The 27,462-nt window shown below is 39.0% G+C and overlaps 1 protein-coding gene across 2 annotated transcripts in view; it reads right to left on the bottom strand.

Annotated features, from left to right (window-relative positions):
• LOC119124258 (zinc finger protein 469) overlaps positions 1-27,462 on the bottom strand; it is a 167,291-nt gene that overhangs the window by 78,161 nt on the left and 61,668 nt on the right. For both annotated transcript variants that reach the window (XM_037253996.1, XM_037253994.1), the window contains exon 4: positions 27,330-27,411. The gene's annotated coding sequence lies outside the window, so the exon portion shown is untranslated. The remainder of the gene's footprint in view (positions 1-27,329; positions 27,412-27,462) is intronic.

The raw sequence follows: 27,462 nt of genomic DNA on the forward strand, positions 1-27,462 counted from the left end.
GTCACCTCCTCCAATCTGAGTCACACTACGTGCATAAAGCTGTAGACCAAAGGCAACCTTTTGCTTGTATAATTGTTTTAACAGACACATAGGGTAGTGATGAGAGTGAAATACACCCATGCATGTACTACCACAAAACACATCACCCTTGCCGTGTTGTTGCTATTAAACAGATGTGTGTTCAACCAGCACATGTGGTTTGGGGAAAAGATTTTCCTCTTGAGCAAACTGTCAAGTATGAGCTCCCAAGTCTGAATGTCCTCCAAAATGCATGAAGACTGTGACAGATCCCAGACAACATTTAAATTTACAGGGAGGGAGGGGCTGGGGTGACTGGCAGGTGGCCTGATACTTGGTCATTACACTTCTGGGCGCCCATCCTGCCATCGTCATAACTCATATCATACAGCCCTATTAGAACATCTACATAGATGTCAGTAATCATACCAAGGTCTTGAAAACATACGCAACGTGATCACTATTCACATTCATCACTGATCTCAGCTTCTTTTGTCTATTACTCTTAAATCACTTATTACGTACCGTATTTTCCGCACTATAAGGCGCACCGGATTATAAAGCGCACCTTCAACGAATGGCCCATTTTAAAACGTCCATATATAAGGCACACCGGATTATAAGGCGCACTGTCGGCTTTTGAGAAGATTGGAGGTTTTTAGGTGCGCCTTATAGTGCGGAAAATGCGGTACTAAGCACTTGTTCATTGAGTGCATCAAAACTTCATTTGGTGTTAGAGTCTACGGTTTCTGGACTAAAGCCATATCTAATCTACAGGTGTACCATGCCGCAAGCGATTCTAGTGGGCTGACTTTTGTAAAAATGGTTGTGGGATTTTCCACATCGAGAACATGACTGGTGGAAATATTGAGAAATTGAAAATGTCGGGGCATTCTGTATTCTGCGATATCAAATGTCGTCGTGTCTATTGTTTTCTTCCGTTGAACCACATGAGAACATCGGAGAGAGTGAGCAGCTCTGCAGTGTTTTCATCCTCAAATAAGGATTTAGTGGCTCAATTGGGAACTATGGTTTGGCTACATGAGGTCAGGTATGATGCAAAATAAAATCGTTTGCAAATTATACGCTTACGATGTGATCACACTCACCCTAACATTAGAGACTGCTGTTTTCAAATGTTTCACATCAATTTTATATTATAAAGGTGAGCAGTTAAAAAATAAAAATGCAATGAATTGAATATGTGGCACTGTGGTCGACTGGTTCGCACGTCTGCTTCACAGAGCTCATGGGTTCGATTCTGGCTTCGGACCTCCTGTGTGGAGTTTGCATGTTCTCCCCGTGCTTACGTGGGCTTCCTCGGGGGACTCCAGTTTCCTCCCACATTCCAAAAACATGCATGATACGCTGATTGAGCACTCCAAATTGCCCGTAGGTGTGATTGTGAGTGTGAATGGTTGTCCGTCTATGTATGCCCTGCAATTGGCGGGAAATCAGTTCAGGGTGTCCCCTGTTTACAGCCGAGATAGGCTCTAGCATGCCCGCGACCCTCGTGGGGAACGGCGGGTTAGAAAACCAATGGATCAATAGACGGACGATCTTTTATATTTCAACGTGATAAGTTGAGACTTGAGACAAGAAAAGGACTGATGAAACAGAGATTGGACAACTTAGCATGAATGCCAAGCGTCATGTTTAAAGAAAACCAAGCAAGCACAATAAATCAAATTTTAATCTTCCTCCACATATTGTTGAAAAGAGCAACAGGACAGGAGTAGAAAATGTGGTCCCTTCTAATCTACAGCAGACAGTTAGAGAACGCACAGGAGCTTCCATCAGCTTCCGCCAAGTCAAACCAATACCAGTTCTTACTATGCTCATGCTTACCTCAATACGAGCCACAGACTCTGCCACAAATTGCCATCCGCCAAGCGTGACAATCTTGCAAGCCCACCCACAACTCTGGTGATGCTAACCTAAAGGCAGGCCCAACTACCACTTCTGCCACAGTTGAGAACACTATAATCACCCATGACCTTTAAACTAAGGCAATAACTGAATGTATGTTTCTGTAAGCATGTCTTCATATTGAGACACAGAATAGTCAAACATGCAGGTGAGAGGGATGAAACTTTTGTATTATTTTACACATTGCTTAATTAATGGAAAATTATTCAGTGGAATCAACCACAATCTTTTCCATAACGTTGGTTGACTTTCACATTTTCTTCCAATTGGGGAATAATGTTGTGATATAATGTGAATTCATTCCAGCCTCAAATTGATGCTACTATAAAACGTAGAGGCAATATTTTAAGTAACATTCTAACATCCCTAATTGTCATAAGTATAGAGAAGTATAACCACTAACTAACAAAACCACAATAAACAACAACAAACTAGAAATACTCACCCTTTGAAGATGCTTGAAGGAAGCATATGAGGAAAGTGGCATTTTTAGATATAGGTGAATGCAGACATTTTGTGTCATGTATTTTAAAGGGAACAAATTATGGAAAACGTTCGGTCAGAAGATGTGTTGCATGTCCCTTTATTTGCCCTGCGACTGACTGGTGACCGGTCCAGGGTGTAGCCCATCTTTCGCCCAAAGTTGGCTGGAAGAGGGATAGTTTGCCACAGCGCACATGCAAAGAGGTAACTGTTGCAGCCGCAAGTCAAAATGCTTTTATCGTCCTCAAGCTAAGGGCACTGGCTTGCTTTTCACACTCTGGGCTCTGCTTCTGCTGAGTGGAGGCAAGCAGTTGGCCATCGAGCAAAGATGGCCAAATAGCGAAAGGTATGCGCCGACCAGCTCTACCATAATGGTTGTCCAAATATACTGAGAATGCTTCAGCCTTGTGGTATTTCTCACTTTTCCTCTTTCCCTTTACCCTTTCAACATGGCTAAAAGAGAAATAATGAGAATTAATGGACGGTAAACATGATGTTTGTTGGAAAGTGTCTGCGGTCATTTTCAAGCTAGTCATTACAGTTAATTTGCTTTCAGCTGCAATTAATTCTCTTGCTCATGTTGCACTCAGCAGAGAGCACAGGGCTTCTACTTATTATACTTATACCTTATTATATTATATTAGACCAAAGCAAAATCCAACAAAATAGTCGCTAATGTTTATTTACAAACATTTGTTACTATTTTGTTCAGTTGTGAAATAAAGTTTCCGGGAAAAAAGGAGACACACTGATATCAACAAGAGACCAACCCTAAAAATGTCTTTTATACATACAGCAGCTGCACGCAAATATGAAAGGTCACCTCCCAGGCCTTTGTGTTTGGACAAAATCCAAAGAAAAATACACATTTTTAAAAATACCCAACCTTTTATGGGCTAGGCCTAACAGGTGCCACAGGAAACAAAGAAGTAGCGAGCTGGAAATAGAGGCTGGACAACTTTCGGTCCATGTAATTGGTTCATCATGACATGAGTATGTGCCCATTAAGGACAAGGTTAGAACTGTACAACTTTGTAATGTTCTGCCACCGTATGTTACGCCAGACCACAATTAAGATGATTTAAAGACTGTTAAATGCAATCAGTCTGTCATGGTGTAATGCTCAGTCAAATGAGGACAAGTCCGTCATCTTGATAATGGCTAACAATTGTACTATTATGACTGGTGCCATTTCTGACGTCGCTGCGGTTATTGATGTGTAACCATCCAAGGCAACAGTTCAGCGGCAGCAAATGTGAGCGTGCTAACTAATAGAGGTAAATTGTCAGGTTTATTCCAAGCACACTTGGGAGGGAGCTTTCCAACTTAAGTCTCTTCCCTCTGCTTCCAGCTCAACATGTCGTCTTTCATTACCACAGCCACTGAGTTCAATGTTTATTTTCTGAGTCATACGGGACACCCGAAGTTCAAACTTTCTGCAACACTGACATTCAGGGGAACAGTAACTGTTGTATTATAAGTTGGCAAATGTATCATTAAACCCAGAGATCAAAAAAGAATTTCACACAATTACTCTACTGCACGATATGTACTCGCCCTGCCACAACTTTTCCCACCTCAGTTTGGAATGGTCAATAGTTTATATTTTTAACTGCGTAGCACTTATTTGGCTGTACTTCAAGATTCTACTTCTTTTGCACAACAAAACAGACGTGCCTCAGACGTTGCGGACATCGGGAGATGCCAACAAAACTAAGAGTGGGACAATCAAGATCTTGACATGTTTTTACTTCATCCGTTATGTTCTTGCATTGACTCAGAATAAGTTAAAATATCAAAATCACGTCTCAATAACTAAAACTTAAATTTGACTTCTGAAGATGACTTGTATATAAGCCATATTCTGCAGCAGACATCAAAACAGCACAGAACAATACGTTTTATTCGAGACTGCTCTGCACTCCAAATTGCCCGTAGGTGTGATTGTGAGCGTGAATGGTTGTCCGTCTAAGTGTGCCCTGCGATTGCTGGAAACCGGTTCAGGGTGTCCCCCGCCTACTGCCCAAAGACGGCTGAGATAGGTTCCAGCATGCCCGCGAACCTCGTGAGAAACAGTGGTTCGGAAAATCGATGTGTAGATGGACGGATGGATGGAATGTGATGTTTCATATTTCAACTTAATAAGTTGAGACCACAAGAAAAGAAAAGGTCGGATGAAACAAAGATTGGACTACTAGTCAGAATTGAGGGAATGATAACGCAGCAATGTAAAAAGACATTCAGGATTTCTGCTCCTGAGTTGTTAGGACATCAAACAAGGACAAAGGTTTTCTTGCAATAAAATTAAAGGAACAAAACTAAATTCCCATTGTCATTATGAGGTGTTGTGTATAAGATTGTCAGGAAAAAAAAAAATCGATTCCATATTGGATGAGGCTGTAACATAACAAAATGTGGAAAAAGTGAAACACAGACTACTTTTTGGATGCACTGTAACTAGTAACTTTGATTTATAAGACACATAAATGACTCAGCTAGTGACCTCAACCTTTTTTGTTAGATGTGTCATACTTAACAATTAATCATAAGACTGCTGATAACTTCTAATAATGTGTGGGATGTATTGTTGTCATAACATAATAAGTTATCATGTTAAAACAATAAACAAGGCTTTACTCAATCTGGATTTTCGGGACCAGGCACCAATTATCGAGTTTAAATGGACCGATCACCGATGCGGTCACAAGATGGCACAATATGCTTATTTCAATAACTATTCACTCTATACACTGTACTTGTGTACTGTCAGTAATTTAACAATCTCTGTCAGCAATTTAACAATCTCTCAAGAAAGAAATGGAGAAAAAACAAGGAGTGTGATTCTCAAGTAGTTGTCACAATTGAGAAAACCATCAACCACATCTCTGCTCTTCTGTGGAGTTTGGATGTTTCTACTTTGGCCTTCCACTCACATTCCAGAAAACATGTACAGACAAATTCCCCGTTTTGAACGTCCCCAAGTTTGAACAAATCGGAATCCGAACCAAAAATTCTAAGCTTTTGAACCCCGAAACCGAACAAAACACTGGCAGCATAGAAAATTAATGGATTGATGTTCCAGAATCTGAACCACTTATCGCATGATGACGATTTGAACTTTGGGCCGTGTCTTTGGTCAAACTGCAAATCTTAGAACTTTGGGGGATTTTTAATTTCAAGGTGGCATAACTATGTATGTTATCACTCGCTCATTAATATGTGCAGATGCGGTTCACAGGCTACCATAGTTACGTGTCAACAAACCAGGCAAGAGGATCAGAATTTCAAAACCATTATCCATCATGGCCGTGTTGACTGAAGTGTGCACTCAACACATCAATCCTATAAAAAGAAAAATAAAGCCAAGTTTTTGCGACTGCAGGAAAAAATATCAGACAATTCAACATTATCATAAGGGAGCATTTTAACTGATGTCAAATCAATTTGAGACCCAAAGGAAGATCATTCCTCATGTCACAATTAAACAAGAGAATCGCACAAGACGATTTTCCACTGAGGACGAGGTGACAAATCCCAGTTGGAAAAGAACACGTGTAATTATTTAACTTGATGGCTGAACATTTCAAGGTCCTGGTATGGTGTAATCAAGTGTTCTGTCATACTGGCACCACTTATTGGGTCAAGTGAAAAAAAGTGTTGATGTTATCATTAACACCTGTGATGTTTGCGGTGGAAATGGTTTATGTAGGACTAAATCACTGAACATGTTCCTCTTCTCATTATAGGAATTAAAATGTCTTCCAGAGGATGTTTTTCTAAAAATGAATGAGTCAAGGCCAGTTTTGGTTGTTATTCAAAGGGTTGTTGGAGCCTCAGCAAATATATTCAAAAGGTAATGATGTCATAATTTACAAGTTTTACCTGTCTTTACTAATTAACAATATTGGCCTACGGTTAGTTTGTATGAATATGAATTGTGGTTTTTGTTGCTATTCAGTGAGAAATTCTGAAGAACGACATATAATCATGCATACAGTACAATTTGCATAGTTTGTACAGTACTGCTGCAGTTATTCTACTACTTGCCATTTTTGAAATAGGAGTACAGTACAGTAGATACACAAGTTTTTTGGAAATCCTCAAGACCGTATGGTTCGACAGTTTAGGTTCATTTCTGACTTCCGTTCTTACAATTCTTTTTCTTTTGTTTATTTCCTCATGTGTGTTTTGACAAGAGGGCGGCATGAGTGGTTACGGCAGCACGTCATAATATGTCATATGCAGCAGCCAATTGATATGGCTCCTTTAAAAAGGGGTCTCAAAACCAAGGCAACAACACAAGTGGAAGGGGTGTAAAATGTCCTGTAATTCTTGATCCTTGCTGCATTTTGATCAAAGCATGTCACAGACTTGTCAAAAGACACCTGGGAACTGTTTTAAATTGTGAAAAATGTATATCATAAGTCACCTTTAATTTTGGGCAGCTGTGGCAGATGTCTTCGAAGGTTGAGTGAGCATTAGTGTAAATTTAGAAGTGGCCTTCCCTAAAATGTGTGGGTATTATAATTTGTCTCTTGTTAAAACTGTGTTAAACAGCCCACAACCCAACCCTCAACTGTCTATCTGGAAGCAGTTTGAAGTCTTTATATACATGTAGTATATAGGTCTTTGCTTAAACTGCTGTCCACTATATTATTAAGGGCCATCAGAGAGAAAAATGATTATTTAAAAAGAACCAAACTATCTATTAATTCTCCAATTCATCACCGTGTAGAGCATTCCTGGTCCTGCTTCCGCCCCAGGGCCCACACAGCACTCAAAGAGTCAAGCTAGCTGGTGATGTCATGGTGTTTAAGTCTCTTGAAGAACCAAGGAGACCTGTCTGCACTATATATAAAAGAGGCTCATGTAAGACTAAGGCTGATCCCCTTTAAAATAATAAGCAAGCCCCTCTGCTTCCTTACATTGGATTTCACCACCCACTCCTACTCTGAGCGACAGTGCTCACACATTGACGCCCAGATCGAGCAAGATTTAATTTAACTTGATGGCTATTTCAAAATATCATAAAACAGAAAAGATGCACACAGACCGACGTGTAGTTGTTACCGTATTTTCCGCACTGTAAGGCGCACCTAAAAACCTCCAATTTTCTCAAAAACCGACAGTGCGCCTTATAATCAGGTGCGCCTTATATATGGACCAATAATGAGGCACTCCAGCAGGCGTGTCCAAAGTCCGGCCCGCGGGCCAAATGTTTATATCTTATCCATGGACAAAGTTTTAAAATGGGCCATTCATTGAAGGTGCGCCTTATAATCCGGTGCGCCTTATATATGGACAAAGTTTTAAAATGGGCCATTCCTTGAAAGTGTGCCTTATAATCCGGTGTGCCTTATAGTGCGATAAATACGGTAGTTCTAATGTTTGTGCTGTCTCAGTAGGGGGTGGACTAGGAGGCGTTCATGGTATAACAAAGATGTTCGGGGGTACACAAGCATTGCTGTAGATTATGCCAAAAATCTAACTGAGGTCGATTTAATGTTGATGGTCATTCATGTTAGTTAAATTCATAAATCATTCATAGGTGTGACTATGAGTGAGAATGGTTGTATGTAATTGTCTGACAACCAGTCTTGGACATATCACTAACTCCATGAAGGGTAAGCAACAGTGAAAATGTATGAATGGATCAATCTCCAGAGCAGTACTGTGTAGGAGTGGTTAGTACATCTGGCGCACAGAGGTGTGTGTGTGGGAGCCCAAGTTTTCCTTATTCGTGAATATGAATTTGAAGGATTGTTTATCTATATTCGTCCTGTAATTTGTTGGCACCTGCTCCAAGGTCCTTCCTCCTCTTGCTCAGTCAGCTGGAATTGGTTCCAGCTCTCCTGTAATGTTAATAAGGATAAGCAGTTTAAAAAGAAAATGGATGGATTGCTGGGTCATTTCCCATCCTTAGATAAACCATAAAATAATCTTAACTATCAAGTTGACTGTACCATAATTTAATAATGCTGGGCAAGCTACGAAGCCAAAAGCTACCATAAGAAGATTGAACACTCACACTAAACAGGACAGTGGCAAAGCATCAGAGCTCAGTCACACAGTGAAGAATAAAGGGAATGGATATACTTTTTTGCTTATTGATTTAATTAAATTCTACTCAGTGATGCATTGGTGCCATGAATCACGTGGGATTTTTCCACATTACCAGCAATGCATGCAACACATCATGAAATGTGCCAAATGCTTTTTTCCCGACTGAGACTGAATGTGTTCACCAATGTAGCTACCACTAACCCTGCTTGTAATGCATCAAAAAATGTACATTGATCATATCAAAAAATGCATAATAATGGATTTTTTTCTGTTTCTGAGTTCTGGGATTTTTTTTTTTCTTTCTTTTAAAGCAGGATGGAATGAAAATGCATGGCTTTTCTCATAACTTTTCCAGGCTTGGCCAGTAATGCATTTGGACTAAAGTCGAGCTCTTATTCAGTCTGGCGGAGACAGAGTTGCTCATGTGTGTCTTGGCGGTGCCCCCAGTGAAAGTGAGATGAAAAATGAGCAGAAGGCGCAGGTTACCTGTTATCACTTTAAATATTTTCTTTCCACATTCCCAGAGTTTAACTTCAACAAATGACCACAAATTAGATTAAACACAGCTGTCATTTACACAAATCTATATCAGCCATTGAGAAGCGGCATAGTTCTCCAGTCGCAAAGCGGTCAAAGTGATAAAAGGTTCCATTCTGACTGAGATCTTGATCAAATTGATGACTAAGTAAAAGATAACAATTGAGGGTTACCAATTTAGCCTAGTCACATGACATACACTATTTATTGTATATACAAAACTTGGTTATTTCTTAGAACTGATTCTGTAACCTCTTGCTGGGGGCCCTGGCAGCCACGTTTAGGGTCCACCAAAGACAAAACTGAAAGGTCGTGTGACAACGTGGGGGACGGAATTGGCTGTGATTGCTGTGGATGGATGGTAGACGAGATATTTAAATTGTGAAAATTTTTTGCCACACTGCAGATGAGAAATCGAGACAGCTGTAGTAAATTGGAGTCCATGTAACTTAACCTCAAAGTATGTAATGGTGCATAACACAAGAGAAGTGAAGGACCCATGTCAACTGAGGCGAGATGTTCACAATGGATGGATGCTTTCAATCTGTTCAAGACAGTTGGACTGAATTAATTGTTTCATAATCGTCACTCAAAGTTCTGTAATTAACATGTATTGTTTCTTATGTATGTGTGTAAAGCAAATGCAATACAAATACCATTTTTGGTTGTCATATTTAGTATCCAGCATCCTGTTCTAGAACAAAAGTCACCTTCCTACTATGCACACTTATTTTGTTTTGTTTCGCTCTAAGTATCCATTTTGGTTTTTGGAGGGACAGGAGGACCCAAGTGCATCCCATAAATAAATAAAGCATGTAACTAAAAAGGCAAATTTTACAAAAATGAATCTCCCTCTGTAGAATACAGAAACTATGGAAACTTTGTGTGACAAGTTCAATACGTACGAATACAAAAACTGCAACTGGTAGAGGGCAAGGATCCAACAAAAACTGCACGATAGAATGGAACTAAACCGGGCTTAATTATGCAGGTGAGACACACTTGGAGGACCAAAATAGCAGATACCGAGCAGATGACTGATGGGATGAGACAAGAGGACATGAGAAATGGCTGATGAGAAAGTATGAAACCAATACTGTGTTGCTGTCGCTAAGGACACTCTCCACAACACATCTGTGGAAGCTTCTCAAGAAATAGCACCTCCATCCGGCTTGCTGCAGCTTCCCGAGGAATTAGAGATGTTGGTGAGCCTTCTTGAACAGACAGGAAGTGTTTTGTCTCCAGGTGAGGTCCTCGGAAAAGTTGCTTCCAAGGTACTTGTAGCTGGAGACCATTTCTACTGCTGCTCTTCTGATGTGCATTTGGCTGAGGAGGCATCTGTTCCTCCCGAAGTTCACCACTATCTCTTTCACTTTCTTCACACTGATACAAAGGTAATTTTTGATCCAGTCCACCAGATGTTTTAACTCCTTTTTGTACGCTGACTCATCGTTATTCATGATGTTTCCCAGTATTGCTAAAAACTTCACTTTATGAAAGCTCGGCAATTCCACAGAGCAGTCATAGGTCTGTATGGGGGTGGCGGTCAGCACACAGCCCTGGAGTGAGTGAGTCACGACTGAGGGTGATGGAGGAGCAGACGGTGTTGTGGAACCTGACAATCTGTGGTCTGTTGGTCAGGAAGTCCAGGATCTCATTCCCCTGACCAAAAATATTCAGCTTTTATACTGTGGGATGATGGTGATGAAGGTAGAAGTGAAATCTAGGAAGAGTAGCCTTTCTTTCTTTCCAGGTGGGTGAAGGCTCTGTGGACTACTGATGAGATGGCATCATCAGTGGAGCGGTTATTCCAGTCGGCATATTGTTCAGGGTCCACAGCGGCGTCAACTGTATTTTTCGTATTACTGCCATAATCAGTTTCTCAAAGCACAAAGTGCTACTGGTCGATTGTCAGTGTCAGACCTGTCACTGTAGAGACCTTGGGTCCAAAGATGATGGAGGGAGTCTTAAGCAGGTTGGGCCAGATGCTTGATGGCGAGAGATGTTAATAATGCCTGTAGCACCTTGATGGACACAGTCTTTCAGAACCCGCCGTGGGATGTTATCAGGGCTTGCAGCTTTGCAGGGTCTTCCTCACATATGAATTAATTGAGGGTCACAAGGCATCTGGCAGGGAAATAATCTTTTGAGCATCGTGCCTCCTTAGTTTTATAGTTTGCAATTAATGCCTTTCCACATGCTCTGGGGGTCATTGGAGGTGAAGTGGCCCTGGGCTTTCTGTGGATAGGAATATTTAACCCTGCTGAAGCCCACAGCCAGCTCTTTCTTGCTGCTTTGAATACTGATGATTCGCATGCCCTGAAGGCAGCATCTCTGGCCTTCAGCAGTGCTCTTACCACTGCATTCAGCCAGGGCTTCTGGTTTGAGTAAACATGAATTGCTTTGGTTTGGTTTAATACAAGTTATACACCATCGGCTCTCTTCTGAAGGAAACCAGACTTTACTGGCTACCACTCTCATTGCAAAAACATGCAAGTTAGTTTCACGGAGTACTTTAAAATTCCCATCGGTGTGAATGCGAGTGCGGCTGGTCATTTGGCTATATGGGCCTCGTAATCGATTGGTATCTGGTGAGGGATGTAACCTGGCTCTCAGCCAAAGTCAGCCAGCCGGTGCACACTTAAGCTGACTCACAAACCTAAACAGCTGAAGCGTCAGAGAATGACTGACTGAATGAATGCATGAATGAATGCATATACTATATGTGTTGCGGACAGTTAACTCCAGTACATATTAGGGCTGCTCGATTAATTTTTCAAATTCATTTTTAATTTCAATCACTCACGATTTTGGCTACAGATGATTTCAAAATGTATATAATCGAAGACAAACTATTATTTGGTGTTTCCGTTCTGAAATGTGGCTGCATTCAACAGTTGCAAGTCTTTTTTTTCGCCACAATGAATTTTTTAACAAAAAAAATCCCTGGCCGATATTTCCAACCTTGAGCAAACCCTGACAAAAATAAATAAATCAACATTTGGGACGTGCACAAACACTCATCAACCCTCACTGCTTGACTTTTGCAATAAAGGCTGAAATATGCCCACCACAAGTCATGGATATTACTCTCTCTTTGACTCACTAAGAATGTAGAATATAAACTATAAATCCACATTCTGGCCAAATGTGTCTTTAATGGGCTTTAAATGCGGAAGACCAGAAGAGGTGGTGGTGGACAAACACTGTTTGCAAAGCTTTCTGGATAATAATGTAATAAGCAGGTGGAAGAATGTAGAAAGAGTCAGGACTGCAGGACAGTCACATTTAACTATTTCTAATAGTCTGGTATTTGCTTGATTTCTCCTATACAATGGTTTGGAAAATTGGATGAGACATTTCACAAGAAACCACTGGTTTACTAAGAAGTCAAATGTGTGATGCAATACGAATCATGCATATTTTTCTAGTCGCTCCAGAGCAGAGAACAATATGTGGTGAAAGTGTAAAAGGAGAAATCAAAGCTTATTTTATTTGTTTGTATTTATTGCATGTATTACTTGACATGTGATGGAATGTTTTTTAGTCTTTATAGTAGATATTGTGAAAGACAGATAGGGTGAAAATTATCCTCTTAGTTTTGCATAAACGTACTATGTGCTGCCTCATACCACATACTGTAGATAATAACTGCAGTCACACACACACGCGTGCGCGCACACACACACGTAATTATTGTTGATATGGGCACACAATTTACACTGACAGATCCTGACACAAATATTACTTGACACATACAACATTTTGATTTTGATTATGCACAGTGCACACAAATTGAGACATACATAAAGGTCTGGCTTGGAGCATAAACATGTGAATCTGATAAGGATCAGTTAATCTTGTGTCATGATAGATGACTAATGTGCAATGCGATAGCGGCGTGGTATTGTTTTGCACATTCACTGACAATGAAATCTTTTTTTCATCAATTGTCAGATCTCACTCATTCATTTCCTTTCATGCCTGCCACCCTTTTCACCTCGAGGGAAATATTAAATTGCACGCAAAAATGTATGTCATGTTGAATTTAAGTCAAAGACAAGGGGGGGAGCTATGTGCCACGCATGATCAGTCATTTCCACTTTTAAACGGATGCACACAGCTGCAAGTGGACAGACAAGCTTAGGACAGACATGCATATTTTTAAATGTGCTGAAAAATGCTTTGGGAGCTTGCTATCTGTGATTGATGTAAGCCAACACGACAACTGTTCAGTTTCGACTCCTAGATGATACGATTTTTAAGTGAGCAAACATAATGGAACAAGCACTCACACTGCTAACCAGTAATAAATCAGCATTTACTGTATGATTAGCTACTTTTTCAGAAGACAACTATGCAACAAAACGCACCTGTCATTCACATGCTCCTTTACTTTTGCTCATGTGAAAATTGTGTGGCTTCACACAAAAAGTGGTGTCTTAAATTTATCAGATTCAGATGCTAGTTACTGGAAACTAAAAACAAAAGTTTGATTTCCAATCCCATAATCAGCTTTTGGCATAAAACCGAAATCGCTACAACTAAAATCATGATTCAGTGTAATGGACAATCATTATTTGGAGGAAGAACTGAAAACATTGGCCTCTGCATGTCCATGTAAAACTAGGAAAATCCCTGATTTTATAACAACTGATAACATTCAGAGCCAATCCCCCAGTATTAACATGACATTTGCAAATGACAGCACATTTGTATTTTTTTGCTTGGAGAGATACATTTATTCTGCTGATACAGGTGAAAATCCTTCAGTTTGTTTTTTCAAATATATTGTTATGTATGTATCATCCTTATATGCTGTGATATGCCAATTTGTATATTATTTGGCATAGTTTGTGTAAACTGTAGTTAGCAGAAGGGAAAAGTCGCTCATGATTGCCTGACTCAACTTGGCAATGAAAACTGAATACAGTTAGAACAAAAAAATATAGATGATCACATATTGCAATGGGAAATTCAATAATATTTGCTACTTTGATAGCTCAAGCGGAACTTTTTTTAAAATAATGTACAGAAAAAAAAAGCCAGCTATGCAGGCCACATTTTTTTCTTCATAAGCACAACGCCAGACATTTTTGTTACCAGTTAGGCCTTGTTGGTGGTCTGGTATGGCTCTCATTTTAGTGTGCACCAAAGTTTGTACGAGCACAGCAACAAAACATCACAACTCTGAACTATAACACTAGATAACAGACATCTAATCCTGCTTTAAAAGACAGGTTCATGAAAGTGGGCACAGAGCCAAGAAGATGTCCAGCATGTCGTGGCAAGGGTGATGCTTGAGGTGGTATAAGGATAGAGCAAACTGTTGGAGCTGCTCAATAACAAGGGTATGAAGTTTTGGATGCGATCCAAGCCCAGCCAGGGAGGGGCAGTCAACTTGACCGTTGTGTTAACTGACAGTATTCCTAATAAATTATAAACCACTATAAAACAGAATATTATGGCAACAATACTTCAACAATATGATCATGATAATGTATTGAAATAAATTAGATACTGAAGAAAATGTACAAGAAAACAAACATGAAATGTAAAAATATAACACAAGGGATGAAATAATTTAACATGAAAATACTCTGTCTTAGAATCTTACCTAATAATATTTCTTTTTAAGAAAAGACAATTTGCAGAATTTAAATTGAAGTAAAACTATGGATTAACTAAAAATGAAAACCAGTTACTTGTTCACTAGTTAGTGAAAAGTCTTTTTTTCTCTATGTTTATTTTCTCCAAGTACGAACTGCATAACATTTTTAGTGGCATATGTGAGCACTTAGCTTCAGCCGTAGAGAAACATCATTTTAACTAGCTTCAGTCTTGACAGTGTTGAGAGCCAAAATACAGAGAAAGTGATTTGAACTATTTGATGTGATAAAACAGATTTTGGCTGGATATCCAGTTATGCAAAGCTTAGAGAAGCTAGACAAGACCATCATTATATTAAAAATCCAAACTAGTCAACAAGTGAGCATGGGGTACATAGTTGCGTGTTGGCCAGAGCCAGAACAGTGAAATATATAAATATATATATCCCAATTCTTTCCCACCCATAAGTACTAAGATTGCAAAATTTGCATGCACTTCAAGGTGCAGAAATAAAGTGGAACAGTAGGTATGCGCGTGGATGTATGTGTGTAGAGATGGTGACGACGAGGCAAAGAATCAAAGAGCAGGTCACGTTGCCAGGCTGGCGGTGAGTGCTGAGGGCGAGGGGCACACCTGTCTGCCTCTGTAAGCCAGGTACAATGAGGCCTCTGTTACGACCTGTCCACCTGTCTACTAAGTGGAGGCTCATTCTCTGATGACCTGAATTCTTCTCTGCCCCCTGGCTTTGTTCCAAATCAGGTTCTGCTGTGTCTTAATGGGACCACGCACACTCACACGCATGCCTACACTTAAGTAGATAAAGCACATCGCATTTTTTTTACGCTACAACTTTCAACATTCACTCTTCATTTGCCATTCCATCTTGGTAATACGCATATTAGACCTATACGTGCATACTTATTGAAGTTTGATTCAATAAGAAACCAAACCCGTAACACACATCAGGGTTTGCGGTATATACTATATTTGAACTATTTTATTTTTTTTATTTTTTTTTTATTCTATTTTTTTATGAGGCCAGGTGTGTCCTTGTCCGATTTAATGAATGAAATTGGCGTGTTAGATTAACTAAAATGTCCATAGATGTGAATGAATGTGTGTGAACGTAACTCGCTTCTCATCCAAAGTCAGCTCGGATAGACTCATCAGTAGGACAAGGGGTATAGAAAGTGGATGATTTTCTCAATTTAATGTAGCTAGTACTGACATAAATGGACTAACAAAGACTGAACAGAACGAGCACTGACAAGATGCAGACAAATCGCAGAGATGTGACGTTATCGGGTAGAATGCTTGGGAATGTAAAGAGATGACTGGCTGATCCAGGAAAAGATCAGTCATATAGTGGCGAAGAATAAGTGACAGGAAAGAAAAGCTATTGATTGATTGAATAAAGCTTAAGATGGTTGACAGAAAGATGGGAACTGGTACATGAAGCATTCATTTAACGTCGACAATATGTCAGCCAAAACTAACAAAACGTTTTTGCACTACTACATTGCTGACGCTTATCTTCAGTCTGTTCCTAACCGCTCCTTGAGCTCCTCTCCCACAAATTCCCTGCCAGGACCACAGCCTGCGTTATATGAAGAATGTATTCAGTATTATATGTAGATATAGATGATGAATGATGTGAGGATGAGATTAATGTTTCGGGGGAGGATTAAATATCATACAGATGAGTCGAACTCCTTACAGGAAGTGCCTCTGCCATATTTTCCATTAAAGCGTCTGTCGCTAAACCTCGTTTTTTTAATGGTTAATGATTCTAAGTAGACTATAATTGATAATGGACTCTCAACATCATTACCAAAGAAACCAAAATGATATGTTGAACTGTTCTTAAGATTTAGATGTGATGCCAAAGAATCTTCTTGACTAAGCATCATATTGCCAATTCAATTTCACGTAAACTTTAAGTGAATGGGCATTCTGTTCTATTTAGTTTTTAGATTCACATTTCCTAATTTTAGTTATATAACAGTTAACGTTTAAAGACAGTAAGAATCTACTCATATCATGTTTATGTTAATGAAATGTGTGCGTATGTGTGCGTGTGTGTGTGCGTGCGTGTGCGTGCGTTTCCGTGCGTGCGTGTGTGTAGGAGGGGTAGCATATATATTTTAAACTCCTGGATATCAATGCTATTTTTAGAATAGATTTTTAGGATTCATTAACAAAGCTCTTGACACTTCACATTTTTTCCCTTCAAGTATCCAAGAAATACACTTTATAGTCCGATCTTAAAAGGCGTATCAAAAAAATGTTAGTATGGTTAAAAAAAAATGTGACTCTTTCCAGTGAATTGAACTACAGCACAGACATTCTGACGTAGCAAATTTGTCTAAAACAATTTGCCACATTTTTCCAAAGCAGGCAAATGAAGAGCTTTCTGCGGAGTGGAGAGAATGTCAAAGGCACTGCTGCTAAATATCCACAGTAAAATCCCTTCAATATGTGCTTTGACCTATTGCCAACGATATTCTTCAAAATATCTTTTTTTTCTATAGTCCCCATTCTTTCTTATGGAACTTTGGGATACCGAATACGTTAAAAAAAAAAAAAAAAAAAGTGGCCCTTGACTTGGACCCAGTGGAACCCCAAAAAACAGCAGAGCAAAGTAGGACTAAACTACAAAGGATTACAAATAGTTCTATCTGCCAGATCGGTTCCTTGACAGTAGTCAGGAAGCAGACAAGCATCTCCAACAAGCTTCGTTGTCCACATCGGTTTGTCCGTACAGTTGAGCTACTGTTGATAGGGGTGAAACTATAACCATTTGTTAATTTGTTGTTTGAATAAGTGTAGTTTTCAGAATACTGATTGACTTGAGGTGTGTGAGGATTTAAATCAGCCTTTTTTCTGTTGTTGTGCCCTCACTCTGTACCTCCCCATGTAAATTTACATTTATTATGCAGATGCAGATGTTCTTTTCCTTAAAAGTACTGTTCTAATTTAATTGTAAATTTGTTTAAATTTGTTGTTTTTAATCTGCTGGGATATTAATCGTCCATTGCCATTTACCAAGAAAATAAATAAATAAATACAAATATTTTATCCACCCATACATCCATGAATTTATGTTCTTTGTTGGCAAACTACATTACTTTGGTTGTGCCCTAAAGCATTTGTTGTGCTTCACCTAACATCTACTAAATTTAGTAACAATTTACAACATGCTGCTGAACTGAGTAAAAACCTCAAATTAGCTATTGAAACCATAACGTCATTAGGAAAATGCTTACTGGCAAAATAAAACAACTAAATGAGGTCATTGTCTCTGCTGAACTTGAACCTTTAAGAAAGGCCGTGTTTTGGCAGCTCTCCAGGTGATCCCAATATATTTCCAACAACATACCCAATATTGTGCCACGTCTACAAACCAACCTTAGATGATTGGATCTGTTTGGATGTCGAAGCTATTAATCCTGGCCAAACAAGGGTCCTAATAATGCTCCTATTAAAATTCTGCAAATCTATTGCCTCTAGAAGCACGTGTGTGTGTTTGTTTTTAGTAATCTCAGGAAATCCCTTAAGGAGAAAATTTGAGTTTGTCAGCAGATCAGATTTTGGATATAAAGACTTATTTTCCCTCTTTTTCTCTGTCGCTTAACATACTTTCCATCGGCGATCCAATATACAACAAATACAACAAATCCGTTTGCAAAAACACAGAGAGGCCATCCAAACTGCATGACAAAGCGACGGACCATAACTGGATTAAATTAAAATAGAAAGTTAAACTTAAAACTGCCTTCTCATCTAAAATCATGTTCATGCACAGTTTTGCTCTTTTGTGGCAGGCTTGATTACTATTGTCTTTTGAGATGGAAATCAGCATAGGTCATTTCAAATTACTTTTGATTCTGTTCTCTTATGGTTTAGTTTGTGGTGGCAATATGGAAAATCTCTTCTGGCCTTACCACCACAAACTTCTGCTCTTGTTTAGTATTCAAGAGTAATTGAGCCTTACAATAAAAAAGCTCTACATAAGTTTTGCTTTGATACCCACACTATTAACCCTTTGTACTGAATCTTGTTAGCATTTAAAACTGTGTATTTCCATTGAAATGGAATGAAGATTAGGAGAAGAAAACAGGATGCATTTTTGGAATAACACTGACACTGCACCTAATTACTGGCGATCAGACTGTTGTGTTGTTCGTGGGCTTCAAATGTAGCAGATATCCTGTAATTGCAGGGACATATTCTCACAGACTCACTGCTTCATTAGTTGTGATTAAAATGTAATCATTACCGTATTCTTTATTATGTCAGGTTTTTTCCGTGCCAAACCGCTCAAAAGGAAGTTGTCAAATAGTGTGTATGAATTAACCTTACTAAACACAAGAAATACCCCCCCCAGCACATGAAAAATTAAAATGGAGTGAAAAAGGCTGCTTGTGGAGACACATTTTGGAATGTGCTGAAGCCTTGCGTGTGCTTTGGCAGCACCCCAGTTTTCATATGGCAACAGTCGCCTCATCTCTTGACAATCAAGTTAAAAAGGGACCCCTGAAGCATATAGACTTAGACTAACCTTTTTACCATTTAACCTCACTCCATCACCCTGAAAAGAAACAAATGACATACTTTGTTTGGCATTTTCTGCAATAAAAAAAAGGGGTATTTCTTAAGTTTACGAGCCAATATAAATTTGTGCCCAAGGCAACTGTATTTGCTCAACAGCAACTGAGTCTTCACCATACACACCACATACAGTGTATTGGGATTTGCCCTGACAATTCAAAATATTAGTAGTGATATGTTAGTTTGTTATGAGCATTAGTTAGATCCAGTATATCATGTCTTTTTCAATCATCAAATACAAATAGGTGATCTTAAGAAGCTAGCGATGACAATACTGTAAATTCCAGTCCAAACATAATTCCATTGCCCTTAAAGTTGTCCAATATGAAGTGTGACCAGTAAAAATATGACTAAAGACGCTTTTCCATTACAAGTTCCAGAACAGCTTGGCCCTGCACCACTCTGGCCTGGCCTCTGTTGCCTCTCCATTCCAAACAAGCACCAATCAAATGGGGCGGGATCAAATAAACTGTGCAGTCGCAGGCACTGCAGTATGCACCATAAGATATCACAAATGGCGAGCCGGGACAGATTTTTTCACTGTTGCTTTAAGTGGTGATATCATAAATTACAGCGCAGCAAATGCACAGATGTTTTCAAAGACATAAAAAAGCTGTAAATACAGTATAGTTTTACGACAATACTTAACCATATTTATAATTTCACGTCTACCAATGGAAGGAATATTGAAGCCTGTGGTCAAATTTTTTTTACCAGTTGTGAGTAGTGGAGTCCATTTAGTTGAATGTTGCCTACTCTCATTTGTTTCAATGGAGGCCCTGGCATTTCTAACATAGCCTATGGGAAGTAAAGGGATTTTACCTAAAAAATGTGAAGGTAAACTACCATCCCTAAACAGATTTTATGTTCCAATGTTCTAAGGTTACGGATTTACAGTCACGATCGATCTAATTTCTCGACAGTTTATGTCTCTTATGTAAACAAAATCATACAGTAGAAGATTGGAAATATGTAGACTGCAGATCAATGAACATACTTTTCTGAAGGTAGCTGCCAAACTATACATTGACCTTGTAAGGCGAAGACTGTGCTCCTTGTATCTCTATTACTTGTGATGGTCTTTTAATAGGATGAGAAATTTTCAATCAACTTCAGAGAAGGTTTAAGAAATAGATTTTAACAGTAAGTAATAATCAATATCCTTATTTGATGATTGTTTCTTTTGTGTTTTTTGAGGAAATCTGGATTTGATTTCTACAATTGGGAACATGTGTATCACGGATCAAAAAGTCAAGCGCCGATTCCCTTTTAGATATACAATACTGTGTGATTTGACAAGGTGGTGTTTGTTCGGGCAGGAATATCCACACCCACTTGTGGCAGCAACCAAAGCTTGGAGAGAGGCGGACTGGGCTCAATACCACCTCTGGCCTTAAAGTTATGATCACAAAGGAGAGAAAGCATTCAGGGCAGAAGACTCCTTTACACCACAACCTCTGATGCAGTCACACCAGAACAAAGTCAATACGGTCCAAGCACAACATCTGTTCCAGTCAGAGAGAATCTCGCTGCCAGAAATCTAAACAGCCTAAAGGCAAGGGAGTAATAGAAAAAATATATCGATACGTACATGAAAAGAAAATTTAATTTGCACTTCCATTTGTCCCTCAGTGTTTTTTGTAGGACAATGTGTCATTTTTGAAGTGGCTATGATTCCACCCAACCCTGAGCTCTAAGGCCTGGACATACTTTATTTCAAAGTGATTAAAAAACAAAAAATGAACACGAACAGACACGCGCACACACACGCGCACACACGCATCAACTGTAGGGGGTGCTAATTTCAAGATCTGGCTTCAAATGAATGAAATGTGTGTTAAATTTACTCAATTTTGTACATCATCTGCATCAATGCAGGTATAAAATTCAAAAATTTTTTTGCTCAATGCTCCATAAGACTTTTTTGTCTGAACGATTCAATTTCGATTTTTTTAAAGCCGACCTGAGTCGCTTTCATATGTGGTCCTAGATCGGATACGTCTTGGATTTTCTGCAATGTGACTGCAGTCTGCACAGCGAGGTTGCATATATTTGACCTTGACCTGCTCTGCGCAGGTGGGGGGGAGACAGACTGCTCGGAAGGCGATTGCCTGTTTGATTGTCCATGAATCTGCAAATTTGTTTTGAATGACACTTTTGACTTTATAGTTGACTTTAATTCAATCCCACATACTTGTTGCCACATAGATGGTTCATTTATTACATGCATAAGTGTCACCTCCATGAAACGACTGAACAGCATTGCCTCACTTTCCCAAACATTGATGACTGCTTGACGAGATGAAATTGAGTAGATTCAACAACAAAAATGTCTGCGTAAGTTTTATCAGGATATTGAACCTTAGCTTGAATTCTACCTTCAAATGACATTTAATGACAACTTCTTTTCAAACAATCCAAATAAAAGGACAGACATGATGTTAGAAGATAATGTTTATCATTGTTTTGTGAGCCCAGTTACGTTTTATTCAGTCCTTTAGCTTGTGGAGTCATAATATAAAGCAGCAGCCCCAGAGTAAAACAAATTTATTACATACAGAAGCCTTGCCAAGCCTTGGCACTAAAAGTTAAACCGTAATTACTTTAGATTAAATCAATCATATCTTAAGGCAAGCATGTAAAAGAAGTTGTAAAAATCAGGTAACTACTTCCCATCTCCTCTACCTGCACGAGTCTAATCTCAAACATATGGATATAATAACTGTCATGGAGTGTGGGGAAAACACACAAGCTTTCTGGCCATGTAAATAATTTAGTCCTGCTATTAATTGTAGGACTCCGTCCCGCCTGCCCAAAAAGCTGTTCATCTCCCTTGACTCATTTAGAAAAAAACAATTCAGATTGGAAAAAGAAACTTTCAGCAAGATCAGAGCAGCGGTTAGCAAGATTTAGGAAGAAACAAAAAACACAGGGAGTGTAAAACTATTTTGGTAAGGATTGTGTCCTCACCATCATAATGTGCTCTGATAGAAAACACTTATCCCCACATAGTAAATAAAAGCTCGCAAAAGCCACAAATAAAATAAACAGGATCAAAAAGAAAGCTCTGTTTACAGTGTCACAACCCTGAGACAATTTGGGTATTTGCATTGTCACTTATTTTGCTGGAACATTCTTCTGTGTGCATCTCTGTCCAAATCTTATCCTCACTTAGCAGCAACGTTATAAAGCACATTTGAGAAAACAATAAAACTGCCACAGAGTGAAAATACACAGTGTAAGGCAGAAAAATACAGGGGATTAAAAAAGTCTACATACCCCAGTGCAAATGTTCTTTTATGATGTAAAAAAGTAAGACCAAGCTAAATCTGTACAGGACTTTTTTTCACCTGTGGCCTGCATGTACTGTGCAACACAACTTTTTTTAACACTTCGAGTGGAAATAAACAACTAACATAATATGGTTGTACTAGTTTACACACACTCATAACTATGATGTGGCTGTGTTAAGAATCAACCAATCACATTTAAACTCCTGCTAAATGGAAGTCAGCATTCAATTGCCACCATTTAAATTTCTTCTGATTAAGCCAAAAGAAAGCTTAGATATTTTAGCAGGCTTACTCAGACCGTTTTTGTTTGCTTTTTAGCAACTCCCTCTACCTTTACTTATGCTCCAGTTCTGGCTAAAAAAAAAAGAAAACAACTCAAACTAAAGCCGGCCACCACCATATGTCACTGTAGGCATGGTGTTCTTTTGGTGAATTATGGCCCCAAAAAATTAACACTGACTTAATAGGACCATAAGAATGAGAAAGAAATGTTATGTTTATTTTTACTTGCCCCCGCTCCAAAAGTTTTTACATGATTTCTATTGGTCTTATTTATTTATGTTATTAAAAAAAAAAAGGCATTTGAACCTATATTAGTAGACTTTTTATATTCATTGTTTATAAAGTATACAGTACGAAATGTATATAGCTACTGTTAAGGCAATGCAAGGAAAGGCAAGTTTATTTGTATAGCAAATTTTAGGTAAAAGACAAAAAGGTTCACTGACTGACTGATTGAGGACAGACGGACTGGCCCGGCTAGAAATAATTATGGTCTGATGATGACGGACTGGCGGGCTGAGCACTGGCAAAGGATGAATGATGGACCTGCAAAATTTACTGATGCACACACCTCTGCTGTTACCCTTGGAGACCGTTTTTTACTGACTTCCCTAAAATAGGAGTGACCAGCTGTAATTTAGCGATGACAGAAGCGCGGTTAAAATGAAAATACAAAATCAATATAAATAATAATATATTAATAATAACAATAATAAATTTGTTTTATTTGCATACTATATCATTTGACAATATTTATTATTTGGTGCAAGTTTGTCCCATTACCCCATGTAGTGAATCGTCACATACCATGTACTTCACAACACCCGCTTTCTTTCATGCCTTGCCTCTTCAAAACTTTAGTCTCAGTGGTGTACTCTATCTGACAGTTGTATAAAGCCTGAGGCCACTGCACAGCATTTAAAGTGTAGCGTGAGAAGCTGATGCCACCGGATACGATTGTCTTATCATATGGCAATCTTATCACAAATGCCATAAATTGTCCTAGCAAAATACAGGTTAATGCTTTGGAAACAATGTTGGGTCAGTTTCAACTTGCTGTTTCCAAAGGATCAACGTGACAACCATAAAGTGAAGTTGAGCTGCATCCATGCAGGCTTTCACTCCTCCAGGCATTACTTTGCTATTGAAACGTCAATTTAGAACTGTTTTTTTTCATACCATTAAAAAAAAAAAAAAAAATCTTAAATGAATAAGTTAATTCAGGATTTCCTCATAGTCGATCAAGGACATATCGCCAAATTCTGATCCCTCAGCAAGACCCATGACATGAATTGTTTTGAATTAGACAGATAAAGAAAAACATTTTGTAAGCGAAAGGGGAGGGGAAAAAACATTAAATTGGTAGGTGTTTAAAGAGTGAGTCTTAGAAGAACAAGAGCACACACTGACGGAGATTTGTCAGTTAAGGAGCCATATGTTCCCACCCCGGGGCATCACGTTAGCGTATGATGTATAGGTAAAACCACAAGCAGGCAGCAAGTCGTCATTCTTCTAGAAGGACAGCCCAGATGAACCCAGCAGAGATAGAACCATGGCTTCAGGTAATTTGCAGTGACATGTTTTCCTTTGACAGGGTTAGAAGTGCACTCTGAAAAATTCTAGGTCTCAAATTCATAGTGTGCTTCAGTACACTAAAAGGCTATCTTGTGAAAAATGGCTGATTGATGGTTCACATACTTCAGCACTCTGAGAACACATATTTATGAGCAAGCGGGTAATACCCTCCTGTGGTGATGGTTATTAAGACCAAGACAAGGTATGACAAAATGGGGGGTGGGTGACAGGGTTTGTTCAAATAAACATGACATGAATGTTAAAAATAATATTGACTTAGATATCTGCAACTACTCAAGTACCAACACGGGACATACCCATCATTACGTAAGTACGGGTCTGTCTCTTTTGACTGCATTAGTCTCCTTATGGAAAGTGGCTTGACTTTGATTAATTGATTTATTTATTAATCTGATATCAGCGTCTACCTATAACGAAAATGTCCTTTGTTATAATATTTGTTCATTAATATCACGCAGCTTTCATTTTAAATTTTTATGTATTTATTTCGGTATTGCGGTATGTGACCGTATGTCCGGATAGAAGAAGAAGGAAGGTCAAACAGTCTTTTCAGAATCTATCAATCAATCAATCAATCAAAACTTTACTTTATTAAATAATACTTAGTGACCTTTGTATTTAGCACTGTATTACACTGTATTAAAAGTAATAAAGACTGAAGTAAAACAAAGCATTTTTGTGAAGTGAGTTCTAGATTTATGTGTAGTTGTGTTTTAAATTTTTGTATCATACTTTGTTATAGCTGCAGTTGCTTCTTTTTATTTTTTTTAGTTGATTCTATCACTAACTCAATTCATCAAACGGGATGAAATTTTAGAGGTGATAGGAAAATATATTTGAGACAGGCAGGGAAATCTGAAGATAATAATGCTGTATTATATTCCTAAAGCCTTAGACGTTGCTTGGAAAAATATGAAAAGTGTTTTCAAGAATATTGCATTCAAAAACAGGAGCCATAACTCGTAACTCTGTTGTCCAATGGAAACATGTGAGGGAGTTCCAAATTGCAAGAAAGTCAGAGAGGAAAAACTAAAATGAGAATGTTGCTTTGGAAAAGTTTTCCTGTAATCTGAGATCCCAACGTGGATGGTCATCTGGAAACTCTTGTTTACCATTCCTCTGCTTTTATGTGTCTCTGACAATTGCCTTTGTGTGTGTGTGTGTGTGTGTGTGTGTGTGTGTGTGTGTGTGTGTGTGTGTGTGTGTGTGTGTGTGTGTGTGTGTGTGTGTGTGTGTGTGTGTGTGTGTGTGTGTGTGTGTGTGTGTGTGTGTGTGAGTTGGGGGGGGTGTCCTTAACAATCATATTATTTGTAAATTAGGTAACAATTTGTTTGAAATTGTATTAATAATCTTTCGTAAATATCTTTGTGGATTTTATTTTATTTTTATCTTTTTGTGACCCAGTCTCTCTCTTGTCAGATGCACAGCATGGGACCCTGGACTGTGTGATGTGAAAGCTAAATGTCTTCTCTTTCAGAAAATAAACACAGCAGGATTGTCCCAGGATAACACACACTTGCAGGCAGACAGACTCATAATATTTCCTCCTTCTGATGACAGCTGGGAGAGTTTTCCATAGTGATAACAGGAATGTTTTCACACCCTTTGGACACATTAGTATTCCCATCGTGCTAGCTTTCATTCTGATAATCTGTTTAGGGTTTGAGGTGCACACACAGTAGTTGAGTCTAGATAAAACAACCCCACCTGCTGACACACTCTGTGTCTCTGAAACTGTTTCTATTAAGCAGCACAATTTAATTTAGTCCATCATGTAAGACTTTCTTTTCAATCACATGGTCAAATATCAGGGACCATGATAACAGATACATGCCATACAAACTTGTTTAGCACCCATCCCCTGCAATAAAGGATGGCAGAGGACGACAACCGTCAATCTTATCACTGAACACATATCACAAGAAAAATGCAGCAAAACATGATATTGCAATCAACTTGGGGGTAGGGTACAACTGGCCGGACACCTCTGCTGCTAAAATGCGCAAGTGGTGGCTTTGATTTATGAGCATGTTGCTGGAAACACACACCTTTAGAGTGGGGCGGCTCTTTAATTGCCATACAGCCCATGTGATTATGTATTTGCAGAATAGATGATGAATTATGGGGAGAAGGTGCTGAATCAATATTGAATAGCAATTGTAGCATTGGTTAACTGCTATTTTTACCAAGCCATACTTTTAGCAAGCCACACTGTCATGCATGTAATGAACTGAGAATGCACTAATTGCCTCTTTAATTCTGGGCAAAAACGCAGAACAACACACAAGCGCTTTATACTGTACGTATATTGTATACCAAAAGCAGACTCACATACTCTTCTAATATGCGCGAGCTGTAGCAGCAACACAGCGGCAGCCATTGATAATACTTGAAATAACACACAGTGGCCACTGTGGGATTTTCCTATCAGGTCATGGTTCTTAAGTTCCACAAAGCCATTGGTAACACACTGACAGTGAAAACCACATACGTGCGATACCCCTACATTCCCAGGGTTCGCGCAGACGGCACATTAAGAAGCGACATCTCGCTCATCACACACCAAATAAGATAACAGTGCTGATGATTCTACACACAGAAGCTGTTTGGATTGAATCCAACAGTGACGGATGCTTAGTGATCATATAAAGTGTTTTACTAACCAGAGGCAAATCAGAAAGATCTGAATGCCAAACTTGAACCCCTGGGGTGCAAACAGATGCTGAAGTGTTGCACAAGGCTCTGTCCTGGCAGGTGTAGAAAGGAGGGAGTTGGTGTAAAACATCTACACATATGAATTTTTCCTTTGCTAAGGGGGACAGAGGAACCATGACTGCACTTTTTAGACGCGCGGATGTGTGTTCGTGCTTGTTGTTTTTCAGTGGAGTCAAAGTGCACTGCACTCACCACCAAGTTGGCTGTGCTGACATCTCGTTGACAGTAGATGACCCGTGATGACCCCAAAGCCATTCCTCGATGTGTCACAAGTCTGCACAAAAGAGCAGAGAGTTGGGTTTTTACGTCTCTATAAAGCTCCATG

This window comes from Syngnathus acus, chromosome 6 (assembly GCF_901709675.1).
Source record: "Syngnathus acus chromosome 6, fSynAcu1.2, whole genome shotgun sequence".
Classification (NCBI taxonomy): domain Eukaryota; kingdom Metazoa; phylum Chordata; class Actinopteri; order Syngnathiformes; family Syngnathidae; genus Syngnathus; species Syngnathus acus.